Genomic DNA, 12,279 nt, shown 5'->3' with positions numbered 1-12,279 from the left:
TACTACTGATGGAATGTTAATATATAATTAGTATGTAGCTTGCGATTGTTGTGTAGTTGTTGTGTGGTTGGTTGACTATCAACTTTTATGCATTGTATAAAATGATCTTTATTATGCTAAATAATACATCAAGTTTTCATTTGACATTCACTTCTCTTTTCCCATTTGGTATCAAAGCGACCAAGTGAAATTGAGGTAGGGCATTGAATTTGTAGAGGTCTTGCAATAGCTATTGAAAGAAATGAATAGACGAGTTGGGTGTTGGCAAAGGGAAATGACTAAGAATAGCATAAGAGAAATAAAGTGTGATGATTGTATGCGAGAAAATGATCATAAGATGAATCCAAACTTGAAGTGATCAAACCCCAGTTGATCACTTTGTTTAAAGAGGTTTTTCTCCTATGTTTTTTCTCTTTTATTTCACTTGTGAGATATTTGTTTGTTTGTACATGGATATGCAACATGGCCTTGTAATTGGGACCCATCCTTACATCATTGTATATTTTTTATTATTTCCTAAGTTGCACTTAAAGAAGGTTGTTGGTGTGAACATGATATACTACCTAACTATTTTCATATTGGTTCCAATTCACACTTACATAAACTTACTTAGGTTATTTACTTTTTGAATCTCATATTATAAGAGTAAGATGCTTGTCACAATATTTTTTTTCCATAATTTCATCCTCATCTCCATAACAAGAGTTTCTTCATCATGTATTATACTGGCTTCATTTTTGCACTTGATGACTTTTTTTGCATTCATAGCAATTCTGTTACTTGTCAATTGTCTGAAAGCTTCTAATGCTATTGAAGTAGTTATGATGTATAAATAGATACTAAGATACTTATACTTAATGAATTGTACTTCTCCTGCAATCTAATGACATCAATTATTTGAATTATTATAAATTGAATTATGCACGAAGTGAAACTTGTATGCATTAATTATTCATCATAACGAAATTATACTAACACCATTGCTATGATAAATTCTTCGTTATTATGTAAAATATGAATCTTATACACATTGATGGTTCATCATATCAGAATTGTACTCGCAATTGAGTTATAGTAGATTCTTAATTATTATACATGATGTGTTAGAAAGAACAACTTAATAGCTAAATCACATTCAAACAGCTAAATTGAACTTAATTTATTATGACTCAATTAGCAATATATATTCATTTTGCAGTATGGCTCAATAGTTAATATTAGGAAATCAGCCTTAAACTGAGAAAGAGAAACAAGTATAGTTAAAATATTGCTGTGCAAAGGTTGTGTGTCCATAGTTTTTGCACTCACTTCTAACAAAATAGCAGCAGCAGAGTTGCATTGCCAATTATAAGCTACAACGATAATGTGTTACAACTGATGAGAATGAACGATAGATAGCACAAGCCGAAAGCTGTGCACGTCACAGGGAATGTTGAGCACCCCCATCTGCTGAAATCCATATTCTTCCTCAGACATGGTGAGATGCTTCAAATAATGCATGGGCACAAAAAAATGTTGTTTCTCTATCCCAACACACACAGAAAAGCAGCCTTTGGGAATGATTTTCCTACCTTGATCTTGCTCATGACTTTCAGTGCCCAGTAAGGCATATCTGCTGCTGCCTCTATCCATTTTAAGAGCCCCTAATAACTTGCATACCTTCTTTCTAAACCTCCTCGCCATGTCTTCCTCCCTAGCTTCTGCACCAGGCCTTTGCTCTAAGCTCTTTTAAACTCACAATCGGGAGGGATTTGGAGGACTGCGTGTGGAGTTTTCATAGGTCAACCGAGCTAATAACCGTTTTCACGAGAAAGATTATTTAGAAAACGAAGCGTAACAGTTTCTGAAGCATGATTCAAAATACTGGTTGACTTTTATCTTTTTCAAGATAGGTGGCTTTAAGACTTTTGTCTTTAATAATAAATTCAATACGTAAATATACACGGCATGTGGACGTTTAAATTTTTATACCTGGATGACATACGAGGGGGTGATTATTATGAATCGGCACGTCGTGTGTTTGATCTCGTCAACCACGGTGCCTCATATTTTTCCTCTTCTATACATATTGCTTATCAACTTTGGTCAATTCTTTTATAGTAAATGATAGGCTTACTTTCACCAAATGAATTTGTAAAATTTATTACTTGTATCACTTTCTGAGTTCAGTTCTTCATTGTTTATGCTTTAACATTGTGTTTCTTCCGGCAGTTGAAAGTCATTTCAAATGAAATAAAAGACAAAAGCAAGCTGATCTTCCTTCATGACGTCGTAGATTGAGTCTCTTGTGTATTAATGGCTGTTTGACATTCTCTTTCTATTTGCTACCATAAAAGATTGAGTTTTTAATGTTTTATAATTTTTGGCTTCTCATTTTTGGAAATGATTTTCGTTTTTATATCATGCAAACCTGAGAGCCTGCCTTATGTACACCTTTTAGGTTGGCCTTCAAATTCCTTTTCAAACATTTAAAGGTTTTTCACATTGCTCTTACTATTAAGTTTTAAGGGATGGTTCTTGTTTATTTTTTTATAATTTATATAATAAAAATAAAGAGCATGATGTTCAAAAGATAGAATAAATTTGTTCTAAAAAACATATAAGATAATGATGTTGTTGATTTTATTTGTTAATGATATATGATAAATAGTTTGATAATTTATTATGGTCTTCATATTTTTTAGAACAATCTTGTATTGTCTTGGGGAAATATGCTTGGAAAGTTCATGACATCAAATTTATGAGTATTTTAATTCTTAGTAAGAGTTGTGTTTTCCATATGCGTTTGACATGCCACAACTAGATCTTGTATTCTTAAATTGTTCTAGTTATTGGATTAGGGCTATCATCATTTAAGTTTTATCTTATTGCACTCACGAATTTAAGGTTGACGAAGAAGGTTTTATTAAATTTCTCTATATAGGGTGACCTAAAATTACCCCATCCACTTTTGATCTTTACTTTAGAAAATTACACAACCAATAGATTGTTTTATTTCTCACTAGTAAGAAAGATATTTTCTCTTAATGTCTAAAAATATATTTTAGTAGAAGAGGATTGAACATTGACATGGATACATCTTTTGATATATAAATGAGCCCCCTTTCCTTTAGGCATAAGGTAAATTTTATATACCTACCAAATACACATCTTGTGTGCCAAACTCCTATCAACAAAATAATTGATTTTCTTTGTAACCTCAAAAGCTTTGCACCAAATCATATAGGAGAGAGTGTACTAGGTTCATCAAGAGCCAATATGCTCTTAATATAATATCATCATTTTAGAGGGCATCAAATAAACTAGGTCCACTTGATAGTTCATTCCATTTCTCAAACCGGTCTTTGAAAAGTATTATGATCATATGGATTGACCTTAACGCCTGTCTAGCTTAAATTATTAGGCTTTAAAATATTTTTAAACATTGTTAGAAACCTTTTTATTGATAAGATATCTCTATTAAACCAGGAGAAATAGAAATACATATAGTTAACATACATTGTACATGAGTTATGTGTCCTTAATTTTAATACTATGTTCTAACAAAATAATATGATCCGAATTATGGATTCGAATGACAACACCTGAGTGAGAACTTGTGGTATTGTAAATTCTATTTACAAGAACCAAAAAGCATAGAATTAAAGCAAGCCAAAAAGTAATCTATTCCATTTGAAAATACAACATATAGAAGTTCATGAGATTCCAAGGGTCACAAAAACCCCTTGAGAATCGAAGTCCAACAGTCACATTTGTTTATTACATAATAAAATCTAAAACTATGTAATTTTTCAAAAAACTATATAAAATTTGTCCTAACTTTAACTAGGCATAACTTTCTGCACAAGACTCAAAATTACGAGCTGTTTAACTCATTGGAAAGGTATCCTAGAGTTGTAGATGAGATTTTGCCACTTTCAATGGCTAAAAATGCCCCGAAGGCCTTAAAAAATGACAATTACTAACGTATAGAAAAACTTAAAAAAATATGAAAATATTTTTTCAACTATTTCAAATTTTCTTTTGATCATTACTTCCCCCTTGGAAAGCAATGGGCCCCATTGCATCAACACTCTGAATGAGATGAGGAAAACATTCTTGAAGCTGCTCTCTGGTAAACCACTTTCCTTGTTGAGGAATCTTCCCTACTCGAACCACTTTGTACAAGTAAATCTACTGTTGTTTGAGTGTTTTCACCATGGTGTCCACAATCTGATCGCATTGGAATGGGGTAGCTGCATTTGGATTCAATTCTGTAGTGGAGATTGTTTCTGCCACATCTGCAACATCTAATAGTGGAGTGGAGATTGTTTCTGCCACATCTGCAACATCTAATAGTGGAGGAAAATATGGCTTAACGAGTTCCACATTGAAGACTAGATGAAGACCCAGAAATGGAGGTAAATTAAGCTCAAAAGAATTATCACCAACTTGCTTGATGATGGTGTATGGCCCATAACGCAGAGGATGAAGCTTCCCATTGACACCCTGCAATCGTTTCTTCTGGATATGCAGCTACACCTTGTCCTTGACTTGAAAATTATGAGGAGTACGATGCTCATCATGTCTCTCCTTATACCTCTTATTGGTGTGTTCCAAAATTTCATGAACTTGTTGTTGTAGATGATGAATTCTATTGATGAACTGGGCTGCCTTATCTTCCCCCTTACCAACACGTGGAGCCAGATAAGGTTGAATAAGTGGTATGGCAACGTCCATGGGTGCAAGTGGCTGATAACCAAGACAAACCTCAAATGGGTTGTGGCCAGTTGAACTGTGAATTGCCCTGTTGTAGCTATGTTGAACATATGAAAGACTTTCATCCCATGTGCGGGGATGTTTTGAGTGGTACATTCGTAGGATGTGTATGATCATCCGATTCACTACCTTTGTTTGGCCATCTGTTTGAGGGTGGAAAGTAGTAGACTTTATTTATTTTGTGTCCATCTCTTCCCATAGTGTAGACCAGAACTTACTAAGAAACCTGGTGTCCCTATCCGAGATAATGGTATTCGACAGACCAAAATGAACCCAAATGTATTCAAAGAATAGCTTTGCAGTGTCCTCTGCAAAAAATGTTTTTTACATGCCACTATTACTGGCATTTTCGAGAACCTATCTACCACAACATACACATAATCATGGCCTCTTTTGGTGGTAGGAAGACTAGACATAAAGTCCATAGAAACTGAGTGCCATGGTTTTTCAGGAACAAGAAGTGGTGAGTACAACCCAAGTTTACGATTGGCAGGCTTAGCAATAGCACATGCAGTACAAGCTTGAATATATGAAATAACATCATTTTGCAATTTTGGCCAATAGAAATACTTCTGAAGTATAGAAGTAGTCTTACCTATACCAAAGTGACCAGCAACCTTACTATAGTGAGCTTCCCATATCAACTTTTTGCATTCTGCATTGGGCACACAAATTTGGCCAAGGTGACAAAGCATTCCATCCTGCAAATAGAAGTCATTCACTTGATGCCCCTTCACTAATTAATTATAAACATTTGCAAATTCAACATCATTCTCATACAAGCAAGCCCAGGCTTCAGTTTGATGACCACATGAGTTCAAAACCATACTTATGGCTGCAATTGGAGGCCTGCTCAAACAGTCCGCTACTTTGTTAGTACTTCCCTTCTTGTGGTGAATATTGAGGTGAAATTGTTGAAGATATGCTGACCATCGTTGATGTCGATCATTCTGCAACTTCCCTTGTGTTTGCAAAAATTGAAGGGGTTTGTGATCTAGGTGGATGATGGTCTCCTTACCCAAAATGTAATATTTCCACTGCTTACAGGCTTGAACAATAGCATACAGTTCCTTGTCGTAAGTAGCATATCGACGCACTGTATCAAAAAAAGTCTGATTGTGATATGCAACTGGATGACCATGCTGCATGAGGACTGCCCCTAAAGCATATTCTAATGCATCTATTTGTATTTCAAATGACTGTTGCAGGTCAGGAAGAGATAAAACTGGTGCAGAACATAACCTTCATTTTAGTCCCTCAAATGCTTCTTGTTGAGTACTTGTCCATTTAAAATTTTCTTGTGTCCCCCCCCCTCAATGACTGATTTAGAGGCCAAGACAGATGGGAAAATCCCAACACAAATCTGCGATAAAATTTTGCCAACCCAAGGAAACTTCGTAACTCTGTGAGATTTCTAGGAGACGACCAGTCCTTAATCACTTGTATCTTCTCCGGATCAACATGGACACCTTCACTATCAATAACATATCCTAAGTGTCTGATACTCTGCATACCAAAGGAGCACTTTTCTTTTTTTGCATAAAGCCCATGATCTTGTAAGTTTGAGAGAATTTTTTCCACATGTTGCAAATGTTCCTCCCAAGTTTTGCTGAAGATGAGTATGTCATCAAGATATACCACCATGAAGGAATCACTAGCCATTCAAACAATCCCTCTTTAGATTTGAAAGTTGTCTTCCACACATCGGCTGATTCAATTGGTACTTGATGGTACCCTGATTTTAAATCAATTTTGGTGAAGAATCTGGCCCCTCTAAGCTGGTCCAAGAGGTCATCTATCGAGGAAGTGGATACCTATTTCTGACTAAAATTTTATTCAAGGCCCTATAGTCAATACAAAGTCTCTTGGTTCCATCCTTTCTCTTTGCTAGAACAATGGGGCTGCCACAGGGTGATGCACTTGGACGAATATTTCCCTTCTCAATCAATTCTTGTATTTGCCTCTTAATCTCATTATTCTCTAATATTGACCTATGGTAGACTAGTTCATTAGGTAATGGAGTTCCTGGTATCAAATCAATAGTATGTCACTTGGTAGTGTGTAGGTACCCCAGTTGGTAACTTAAACTGATTTTCATATTTCATCAAAATTTGATCCATTGATATTTTCTGCAATGTTGTGGTGTTTGTGATGGTATGGGAATTATAAACCAATTTCCATTCTTCTTCAGAACAAATCATCAATAAAATGAATGTTCCCATTTTGGCAACCAACCTCTTACATTGCTTGGCACTAATCAAAGAGGTAATGTATGCAGGGCTTACCTCTGGTATTCGATATTTCTACTCACCTAATTTGATGGTCACGCTGCGAGGCCTGGACTCATAAACACCATGTTCCTGGTACATATATGGTTGTCCCAACATAACATCACAAACATCTAAGGGAGCCACATCATAGATTACCTCATCTTTGAAAGGCTTTATGGAGTATGAAAGGCGACACTGCTGGTGCACCTGGATATCTCTTCCTTTACTAACCCATCCCATTGAATAGGGTTGCGGGTGGGTTGTTGTTTTCAGATTCAGTCTCTTCACAGTCTCTGCTGATATTAGGTTCTTTTGACTTCCGTTATCAATGATAAAGTGCAGGGATTTTACTCCGACCCACATTTGTGAATGGAACAATCTCTCCTCATCCTCTCGGGGCAATATCCTTGTCGTAGCTACCGTGGCATATGGATCAGCCTCAATGACCTGTTCATGATTTCATTATGTGCAAGTTTCTACCACCTTAGATTCCGCCTTGTCTTCATGCATCTCCATCATTAAGCTTTTTATGGTTCTGCAATCTTTTGTATTATGTGATAGACTCTTATGGAATTCACACCACATACCGTTTTCTTGTGTCTTCTTCATTCTCCATGTCTTTTTTGTTGGTGAATTGGGAGAGGGGTCCTTAGAGGTTTGTTTCCATGTAGTTTTGTCACCTTCACCCTTCCATTTGTTGTTTGCGAAATTGTCCCTCCTTCCTTTCTGTTTGAATTTCTCCTCAATTTTGGTAGCAAATTTATATGCACTAGGTAAAGTCTCTATGTTCAGGAATTCCATTTTGGTTTGGATGTACCTGTGGAGTCCACTCTGATATTTCAAAACTCGGTGCTTCTCACAATCTTTGATGCCAAGCTTTGCTGCTAAGGAATGAAACATATTAGTATATTCCTGAACAATTTGGTCCTTCTTCTGTCGAAGCAATTGCCACTGCATATATTTTTGTTCATATGTATCAATAGGAAAATATTCTTCCTTTATGTGCTCCATGAATTCTCCCCATGTGGGTTTTTGATAAAAAATAAAAGTGCTGCCATTTTTCGCTGCCTTGGATGCTAACTTTACTTCCCACGAATCTTTCACATGATTTTCAGCTTTGAGGAGCGCGAAAGTTATCTTCTCTTCATCTGAAAACTGATTGACAGAGAAATATCTTTCCAGTTTTGAAACCCAATCATCAACAACATCTACATCGATCTTTCCTTGAAATGTGGGTATATCAAAATTCACTTGCACCTTGAATGGCATATACCCTGCAAATGGTGGGTTTGCTTGTGACCCACAAATTTCCATCATTTTCTTGAACCGTTCCATCATTTCTTCATGTTGTTTTGTTAGTGCATCTGCAACTAATGCTTTAATGTCATCGTTGGTCTGTAACTTAGCCATCTGCGATCTTGTGCGTCTCAAAGGAAGGTAGTCTAAAGGATTCCTTGTTTCCAACCCCAATCTTTGATATGTTGACCACGTGTGATATGACATACAGGAGTGAACTTTCTCTAATACCACTGATCGGAATTATGGATTTGGATGACAACACTTGAGTGAGAACCTGCGGTATTGTAAATTCTATTTACAAGAACCATACAATAATGTTATTTTTACACTGTCAAATAAATTTATAAACCTTACATAGAATGATTTTAAAAATTTAGAAAAGAGAAAAAAATAAGATTCAAAGGATGATTCTTAGGAGAAAGCTCTATATTCACAAAGCAGTAATAAAAGACTAGGGGAAATCGAATATTTTTATTTTAAGAGAAAGGGTCACACAACTTGGGCTTGTAGAACTCGAGCTAGTGATGTTCTAAATAGAAAACTCAAAGATAAACCCAATGAAGGAAACTTATCTTTTGTTGAGCATAAGGATTCACCAGATGATGAAGCTTTTATTAATGATTCTTGTTTTGGCTCTAATCACAAATTTTTAATTTGTGCGTGCCTTCACATTGGAGGCTAGAGGTACCAAAGGATGGAGGAAATTCTATAATCTCAAGCTAGCTTCTCACTTTGAGATGGTTCTTTGCATGAGAAGTGTTTTTGGATTTTTTTTTCTTTCCTTTTAATTTCCTTCATAGTGCTAACAAATTTGAAGAATGCAAGTAATGTGGAATTTTTAAGATATAAGAGGGGTTTAGTGTAGATCTCAATATGAATTGTTTCCCAATGATTTTATGAGACCGTGATCAAGAATTATATATTTACAAGGGTCATTAGATAAATTAATGTTTCTCTTTGTAGCTTAGTATAAATTGTTGTGCAATAGTTTAGTGTCTATGATTGTAGAGATCAGGATAGAGAATTCAATAATCCAACTTGAGGCTATACCCCTCTAAGGGTCATGAGGCAGATTGAAAGAGCTCAACTTAATTCAAGATTTGTTTCTACAAATATTTATCCTCTCAAAAATCTGTATTTAATGCAATGAACATTTTTTTTAGGTAAGGGAATGGGGGGGAGGGGGGTCCCTTGGCCAAGTGAATATTGATGTTTTGATGGTACATTGTTGGAACAATGTAAGAAGGGGAGAAATTTTAGTGTTTAATTTACTATTACATTGCTTATGGTTGTTGTGCATTTGGTTGAATTTGTGTATTTGTTTTCTATGTAGTTGGTTGACAATTAGTTATCATGCATGATATAAAGTGGTCTCTGCTATGTTGAATAATATATCAAGTTTTCATCCATCATTCACTTCTCTTTTCATAGGAAACATAAATGGTACTAATTGTAAGATATATATTCTACAAACTTTATGCATCCAAGGAAATTATCCATGGTCATTGGCTTTGTGATATTCTCCACTAAATTTTCTTTAGTGATATATTTCAATAGCAAGACCTTACCATTATTTACCATCTCTCACTCAAAGTAATACAAAACATTAAAATTGTTAGTAAGAGAATAATATATGAGATTACTTACCAAATAAATAACACTTTAATTATGAAAATTATACTTGTCCAAAGTCTTTGTAACCAGAGAACCTCCTTCGAGGAATGTGTAATGCCTAAATGATATACTTCAATAGTGGGCAAGTTCAAAACAATTGGATAACTTTAATAATTTGACTCATTACACTTCAAACAAAACACACACATAATTAATGCTAAACATTTGATTATCTAAGTTACTTGCATAGTTTTCGTCTATAAAACCCTATATCTATAAATTTTTATATATATTATCTATATCATAATAATATAAATAACAATTAGAACTACCAAAAAAATATCTAAAATCTCTTTGAGCTTAAGTCCAATGCTCCTTGGCAAGGTTAGACATATACCTACTCAAAAATCTCATTTCTTAGAAGATACATATCTTATTCCAAACCATTGTATATATTAGGATATCAAAAATAATAGCTAAAAACATTCTGGATATATCCTTAAAATAGTCCCTTGATTTAGGAACTGCATATCAATAGAGCTTAGTAGTACTAGAGATTAGAATACTCATAATTTTACAATCATACACACTAAACCATTGTTTGTATAAACTTAATTACTCATAATTAATCAAGGACAACTTTGTACTTAAACCTTTGTGATCTCCATTTGAAGAAATTATTTTATATGCCTCAAATATTTACTATCAATTCTCTTAGAAACCTAAGTTTTGAGCTCTCTAATCACTAGCTTATCATTATCAATAAAAGGTATATAAATTGAATACAAAATATTAATAAGTAGAAATGATCACTAATAAATTTAACATAAAATAATGATCATTCATACTCATCCCAAAATAAAAAAGTAATGTGAAAGCATAAAAATTTGGTACCATATCTTGGGTGATTTTTATAACCTCATAACAAGGTTTAAGTGTGAAGATTGTTTCTTGTGCAGTTGTGGTGTTATTTCTTGTGCAATTGTGGTGTTGTCATTGATGTCAACCATCATTGTTATGTTGTCATTGATGTCTCATGTGCAATTGTGTGTTTAGATGTTTCCAAGCTATGATAAAGTCCATAGTTAGATGTCAACCCTCAATTTGGTGTTGATGTCAACCAACAATATGTTGTAGTGTCATTGATGATTGCACTTGTATAATACTGATGATTCCTGTGTTAAAATACTACCATATTAAGATGAGTATTAGAAGGATTGTGATGTTGTGGATATGATGTTAATTATGTTATGCATGCCACAAACTATTATTCTATCTCTCTTGTTGTTCCTAAGTAAGAAAATGGTGCTACAAGGATGTTTTGGTCTCTGTATATTGGTGAAGTGTGAAATTACAAGATGTTTTAAAGAATGACAGGGAGATTCCTTTATTTTCAAGTCTTTGGTGTTACCATAGATGATTTTGTTAAATACAGTATGTTGGTAGTTTGGTTGCTTGTCAGGGTAGTCCAGAAAATGCTCTGCATTTCTCTACATTGTTGTTTTTTCTCTTGAAGCTTGTTGTATGTGCTTATAATGTTTGTACAATGTCTTAATTCAAATTTTAGGTGTTGAAGTTTACCATTGTATGAGTGTATTTTTTTGCCTTCTAAGTATAAAGAACTTTGTATTTGTTTGGTTGCATTGAATTTTTTGACATGCAAGTGTAAAATAAGTGTATAGGAATGTTGTTGAACATTCATGGAATGTCTCTATGAGGTTCGCGTAATAATGGTTGATTGATTTGGTGTCGCATATTGTTTGGAGTTGGTTTTTAGGGTGATTTGTGGTTGTCTAGTTGACAAGGTCTATTCTCTTCCTTGCACTATGTATTTGGGGGTTTGCACCAACATTGAAGATTATGATGAGTTATCTTTGGGTCTTGTTATGTATTTACATGGACCTCATTGTGTAAATGTATTTGGATGGTATTTTTCTGGGCCAACTGGTAAAATGCTACACATTAACTATGTGCCAATATGTTTAATTTTTGGGGATACATAGAAAGATGCAATAATTTGTTTCAGGTCTACTCTATTATCTTGTTTGGAATACTTTCGCCACAAACATGTTTTGAGGCCAACTTGTCAGGCTTATTCCTTGTCTCCTATTCTCGCCAACCTAATTTGATGTTTCCTTTTATTGAAGAGGATATACATAGAAGATCAAATCAGTTGCAATAGTTTGTAGAATAAGATGTGTAGTGTGGTGTAGTAAAAGTGTGTTATGGAATTTTTGGAGTTGAATTTCCTAGTAATTGGTTGAGGCAATGAGTCAAGGGAAGCTACACTCTAAAGAGATTGTTGGAGGTTGTGAGTTGAAGGACTATTCATTGTAAT

Source organism: Cryptomeria japonica, chromosome 10 (genome assembly GCF_030272615.1).
Source record: "Cryptomeria japonica chromosome 10, Sugi_1.0, whole genome shotgun sequence".
NCBI classification, from domain to species: domain Eukaryota; kingdom Viridiplantae; phylum Streptophyta; class Pinopsida; order Cupressales; family Cupressaceae; genus Cryptomeria; species Cryptomeria japonica.
The sequence above is the reverse complement of the archived record's forward strand: the minus strand, read 5'-3'. Positions refer to the sequence as shown.